At 41.1% G+C, this 5907-nt stretch overlaps 2 non-coding genes across 2 annotated transcripts; both read left to right on the forward strand.

The window, feature by feature from the left end:
* The first annotated feature begins 212 nt into the window (after positions 1 to 212).
* On the forward strand, positions 213 to 375 carry LOC124778101. The gene has a single exon (XR_007015833.1). It is a non-coding gene; the product is annotated as a U1 spliceosomal RNA (small nuclear RNA).
* A 95-nt stretch (positions 376 to 470) lies between these two features.
* Positions 471 to 635, forward strand: LOC124778123. Its single transcript, XR_007015850.1, has one exon. It is a non-coding gene; the product is annotated as a U1 spliceosomal RNA (small nuclear RNA).
* The last annotated feature ends 5272 nt before the right edge of the window (positions 636 to 5907 follow it).

Raw genomic sequence — 5907 nt, forward strand, 5'->3', positions numbered from 1 at the left:
GCCTCTGGAGTTATTTTTGTGCAATGGTGTGTGTATAGCTCTGCTGCTTCTGAACAAATAGACGGAAGTTCTCCGCAGCAAAAATATTGTTTTACCGTTTCCTTTGAAGCGTGTAGCATAAGCGATTGGACATAATGTGAACATTGATATGCTCTCGCTTTAACTCATGCCTACTGTACGAGATAAAGGAGAGACTTTTTCCCACTGAAAGCATACTTACCTGGCACAGGGGATACCGTGATCATGAAGGCGGTTCCTCCAGGACGAGGCTCTTCCATTGCACTTCGGTTGGGCTGACCCCTGCGATTACCCCTAATGTGGGTAACTCGGGTGCATAATTTTTGGTAGTCGGGACTGCGTTCGCGCAGACCCGGTCTAATCATAATTTAAAGTTAGATTATTTTCATATAGGTATTGGATCTCCAGTAGCTTTGATTGGGTGATTCTTTGCTAGAGTGTCCTCGGAGTTGTTACAGATAATGCGCATGAACGGGGTGCGATTTTAGGTAATCCGTGCTTTAGATTTTCTTGCTCCAACTTTTCTTCGGTTGGGCTGACCCCTGCGATTACCCCTAATGTGGGTAACTCGGGTGCATAATTTTTGGTAGTCGGGACTGCGTTCGCGCAGACCCGGTCTAATCATAATTTAAAGTTGGATTATTTTCATATAGGTATTAGATCTCCAGTAGCTTTGATTGGGTGCTTCTTTGCTAGAATGTCCTCGGAGTCGTTACAGATAATGCGCATGAACGGGGTGCGATTTTAGGTAATCCGTGCTTTAAATTTTCTTGCTCCAACTTTTTTTGTGGGCAGGGGTATTATTGGTAGTACGTTATGCGAAAAAAGCGATATAAATTTTTATCTTGGTAATTATAGAACGTGGATGAACGTTGTAGGGTACGCTCAATATTTATTACACAATAATGCGTATTGTCCAAAAATGATGCACAGTATCAGCCATTTGGATTACGGAAGCTCAATGTCAACTGCCTGCTCAAAAAGTGGATTGGTATGTAGTAGAGATGAATCATCATTTCGTTCCTTGTAAACAGTGAGCGATGAGACAACAGTTTGTAAAACACTGTACCTCGTAAGTGCCTGCTGAGCACTTGTTGTTATCTGGGGCAATAGGTGTCCCCGGGGGGGGGGGGGGGGGGGGACAAGTTTCATTGTCATATTCTCTTTTGAAAATGTAACACCAGACACTCAGTTATGGAGCGCGGTCTTCATTCGTTTGTAAGTCGCTCTGCCTTCCACGAATAAGCATGCTGCCGTTTTGTGGCTATAAAGGAGGGGAAAAAAACCGCTCTTGTGTGTGCCGTGCCGATTTCCTTTATTGCCTTGTATGAGTTCGTAATATTTATAGCAAGTGATGAATTAAGGTTAACTGTGTAAGAGGCCAGCGCTTGCTTATTCTTGAAACAGAACATTTTGATTTCAAACGGTCGACAACATCTACATCTTCTTTTGTGAGATTGTAAAACGTAATGACTTCAGGTTTGTTCGCTTCGCCACTGTCAGCGTCTATAGCATCGTCGATGTGCATGGTGGACAACATTAGGACATTCCTTTTCTGTTAGTTTTTGGGGACGTATGAGCAAATCAAAGTTTTTGGGGACGTATGAGCAAATCAAGCCGTTGTTGCTTGGTTTTTCTCCAAATGCGAATATGCTGCTGTTTAGTTGCCTACATTTTACGTCCAGGAGTTCAGGTGGAATTTCTCTTTTATTCTTCCGTTGAGTACGTACTACTACGAGTCGATGATTGGCGTACATTTTGTTATCCAGTGGTATAGATGTAAAATAATTGTCCATAGTCATGTTTCTGCCTGTTTTGTCAGTCGGTCGAATCAATCGTAACACCACATTCTCTGCATCATTGGGTACTTGATATGTCCCAGTAGGCTCTTTGTCTGCATATACTAACATATTTAGCTTATACCGGTAAAACGTTCTGGCATCACAGAGCGCATATATATACCTTGATGCCATATTTTGCAGGCTTGTTTGCTATAAACTGCCTGAATTTGCAACGTCCACAGAATGGTTCTTTTGCTATAAACTGCCATAATTTGCAACGTCCGCAGAATGGCTCTAACATCTCGTCTATCGTTGTCAATGTACTGGCACTACAGCACTTCTTGCAAACATCCACAAATTCGTCAAATATTTCTGTAATAGGTGCCAGATTAACTGCTTCCTTTCTCTGAGCCCTCGTAAATTTGTCGTCAAAACCTATAGCTTGGAGAAGTGTGTGATACCTTAGTTTGCTCATCGATGCAATAAGGAAATCCTGTGCAGTCCCATCAGTGGCCCATAGCTCATCAGTATTGAGATGCTATCCTTTTTCACTCCTGCGAGAGCACACCTAAGGAAGCAGATAACTCTTCAAAATCTGTCTGTAGGCAGTCTCGAGCACTCTGTGAATAAGATGCTGCCATTCTGTCAAGTTCTTGGTTTGTGTATTCCACAATGCGACCAATTACACTAGCTGGAAAAAATAATTTCCAGCGTTCCAAAATTGTTTTCGAATTTTTTGCAACACCCTTCATACCTGGATCTGTGTTACAATATTCTGATGGGCAGTTTTTGATGGAGGAGCGTTTTTCTTCAACCATTCTGTTATTCCATCCTTACCAAGAAGGGTTTCACGATCTGTGTATTGAGAAACACTTGTAGCAGAAGTATCAGATTCGCTGTGCGACTGATCTGTTGCGGTATTGATCTCTTTATGCTCAGAGGTTGCGTCAGTATCTGATGGCAGACCCTCTATGTATAGGTCGGGACACACATGTCCGGACCGTGTCCGTACCGAGACACGTCCGACTGTCGTCCGTCACCCCGACGACGAAATGCATCTTTAAAATAAATGTAGCGGGCCCCACTTGACCGGGCCGTGCACGGGGAACGTCAACGGGCCGGGGCCGGGCCGGGCGGGATTCGCAGTGTTTAATTTTTCACGTGACGGACACGGCCTGACGGTAGATTTGCCTTGTGAGCTGTGCAACTGCGCAAGATTTTTCTGTGTGCAAAACATGGATGTGGTATGACTAATAGAAGTTCGTAAGTTCCCTGTTCTTTACGATCAGGGAAGTGAAAACTACAGGAATATCGAGTACAAAGAGTTTGAAGACAATTGCAACAGATCTAGAAGCCAAAGTTAAGATATAAACTATACAAGTTTTAATACCCGGAAGATATTTATTTACTTTTTTATTTTACAAACAGATGCTTGGTTTATGTCATCGTTATATTGCCAAGGCGACATGTACTTGCCATTCCACAGCCCCTTGTATAGAATTCAGGAATTTTTTGAGTTGTTCTCGTACAGCAAATGCAGCATCTGTTGATCTCCCACGAATTCGAGGTAGGTTTCGAATATTTGATGATCTTCCGGATCCCTCAGCAGTTTCCTTTTGATCCATCCTCTGTTCGGGCACCCTATAACCTTCCATTTATCGAATAAAGTTGTACAGTACACACGCAGCCGTCACAATCATTGTAAGATTATTAGGATCTCCCTGAAGGATTCTTCTAAATATTCGAAATTTCTGTTGCAATATACCAAATGCATTTTCGGATATTCTTCTTGCCCGACTCAAACGATAATTAAATATAGCCTTGTCATTTGTTAAGTTCCTGCCAGGATATGGTCGCATCAAGTATGTTTTGAGAGGAAAAGCTTCATCGCCTACAATTACCATTGGAAGTTCAACATCCGTTCCGGGTAAAGTTTTACTCTTTGGGACGCTAAGCGTATTGTTTTCCAGTGACTTTCCAAGGTTTGAATTTACTAGAATGCCCCCATCAGAGTTTTTTTCCGTACGCTCCCACGTCTATTGCAATAAAATTATAACATGGATGAAACAGAGCAAGAAGCATAATGGAATATGTTTTTTTGTAATTTCAACAGAGACTTCCTGAGTTGTTACGTGCTTTCCATCTAAAGATACAATGCAGTTTGGAAACTGCCAGTTTGTCCAAAACTCCTCAGCTATTAGCATTCCATTTTTCTTCATTCTTCTAACATTCTCTTCTAACAATAAATCGATAACTGCTGTAGAGGTGTCATGGACGATAGCTCCAACTGTGGATTTTCCCAACCTGTAGCCGAAGGAAATAGTTTTAAAGGAATCTCCTGTGGCAAGGAACCTGAAAAAAATTGAACTGTATAAGATGAGAAATACTGTATAATCTATAAAATATTTGCAGTATTTTAAACCTTGTAATATAAATATGCGATTTAAAATATTTTTGCTACAGGTGGAATAGAGGAATGCAAAAAAAAAAAAAAATTAAAGAAATGAGCATCTGTTCGTGACCAACTAAGGAAGACCCTGCAGAAAAGGAAAACTATTTCAGGACAAGCTGCTGTTCATCAACATAAATATAAGTATGAAGATCTGTTAAAGTTCCTGCTACCTTACATCGTAGAACGAGAAATAGTTTCCAATGTTCCTTACACGCAAGACAATAATGAGCATAAACAAGAATCAAATACAGATTCCCAAGAGGAGCAGTCTATTGCTGAAAACGAAAAAGAGTCTACACAAGAAGACATTGCAGATAAAGAATCGATCATTAAAACCCAGGGTAGTGAAACAGAGACTTTGATAGAGCGCACTCGGCATTCCCATACGTCCTCAGCTCATTCACTTCAAATAAGAACACGTTTATGAAACCACCACTGAAACGAAAATTTCAGCGTGAGGTTTAACCACAAGAATCTACATCAAGCCAGCTCATGGCTTACATTTTGGCAGAAAAAAGCTGAAAAACGGAGAGAAATACAAAACCCAGTTGATGCTTTTCTGGCTGATATAGCACCAGCCCTAAAATCGTTGCATCCACTACTTTTTCATCGAGCTAAAAGTAGGATTTTTTCAATTGTATAAGACTTTGAACTGAAGCAGGTCATGAATGACGTATCAGTCGATCAATTCACTTGAACTGAAGCAACTCATGAATGACGTATCAGTCAATCAATGCACTCCACCATCCTCCAATTCCACAGCAAAATCTGTTTCAACACCATATCCTTCACCTGTGGAAAACGAGTCAGCAGAACCTACACAGCAGCTTTTGGATCTGCAAAGTGATTCCCACAATTCGTATATAAATAACCAAAGCCATCATCCTCCAAGTTCTGCATCCTCATCAGCTTCAGAAACTAATTCACTGAATAGTCCTCATTTGTTTTTCTTAGGGTAGTAGAAATTTAACTGTATTATTTACTAACTTATGCATTTATCTTTCAATTACTTAAGTAATAAAATAAAAAAGCTGTCCTTAAAACTTGTTTTTTATTTGTGTTCTGTGTACTTTTCTTTAACCTACCTTAAAAAAACAGCCAGTCGTTCTTTGGGTGAAACTCTCCAGAAAGTGTCGTTTTTTCTCAGTCTTGGTTCTAGTTTGTTTAAAAGTTCACAGAAGGTGTACTGCGTCATCCTAAAATATTCATAAAACTTAGTCTCATCATCTATGAGATGAGAAAATAATGTTCGAAACTCTCCCTGTACTGGTCTTGTTTTCTAGGCACTGTGGATCCATAATTTTCTTCTTCTTGTTTGCCTTCGTTCTTTTTCCTCTTCGTCTAAAGCAAGTGCTATAAGTCCTAATTCACTATTACGAAAATTAGTGAACATGTTTTACAGCTTTCACAAACAGAAACACAGATCACCGCGCCCGAGTCACTACAAGGAACAACAAAGACACGGACGTGCCCCGGTCATGTGTGACCCCTGCAGGAACGGACCGGAGCACGGCCGTCACTCGTCCGACGCTCGGCCCTGACACGGCCCGGACGTGTGTGTCCCGACCTTAAATATCCTCGTTTACTGGTTCATCCAGCGTTCTAGCCACATCAATATCTGTTCCTCCGACATAACTTCTTCCCAGAAAAGTATTT

Source organism: Schistocerca piceifrons, chromosome 2 (assembly GCF_021461385.2).
Source record: "Schistocerca piceifrons isolate TAMUIC-IGC-003096 chromosome 2, iqSchPice1.1, whole genome shotgun sequence".
Classification (NCBI taxonomy): domain Eukaryota; kingdom Metazoa; phylum Arthropoda; class Insecta; order Orthoptera; family Acrididae; genus Schistocerca; species Schistocerca piceifrons.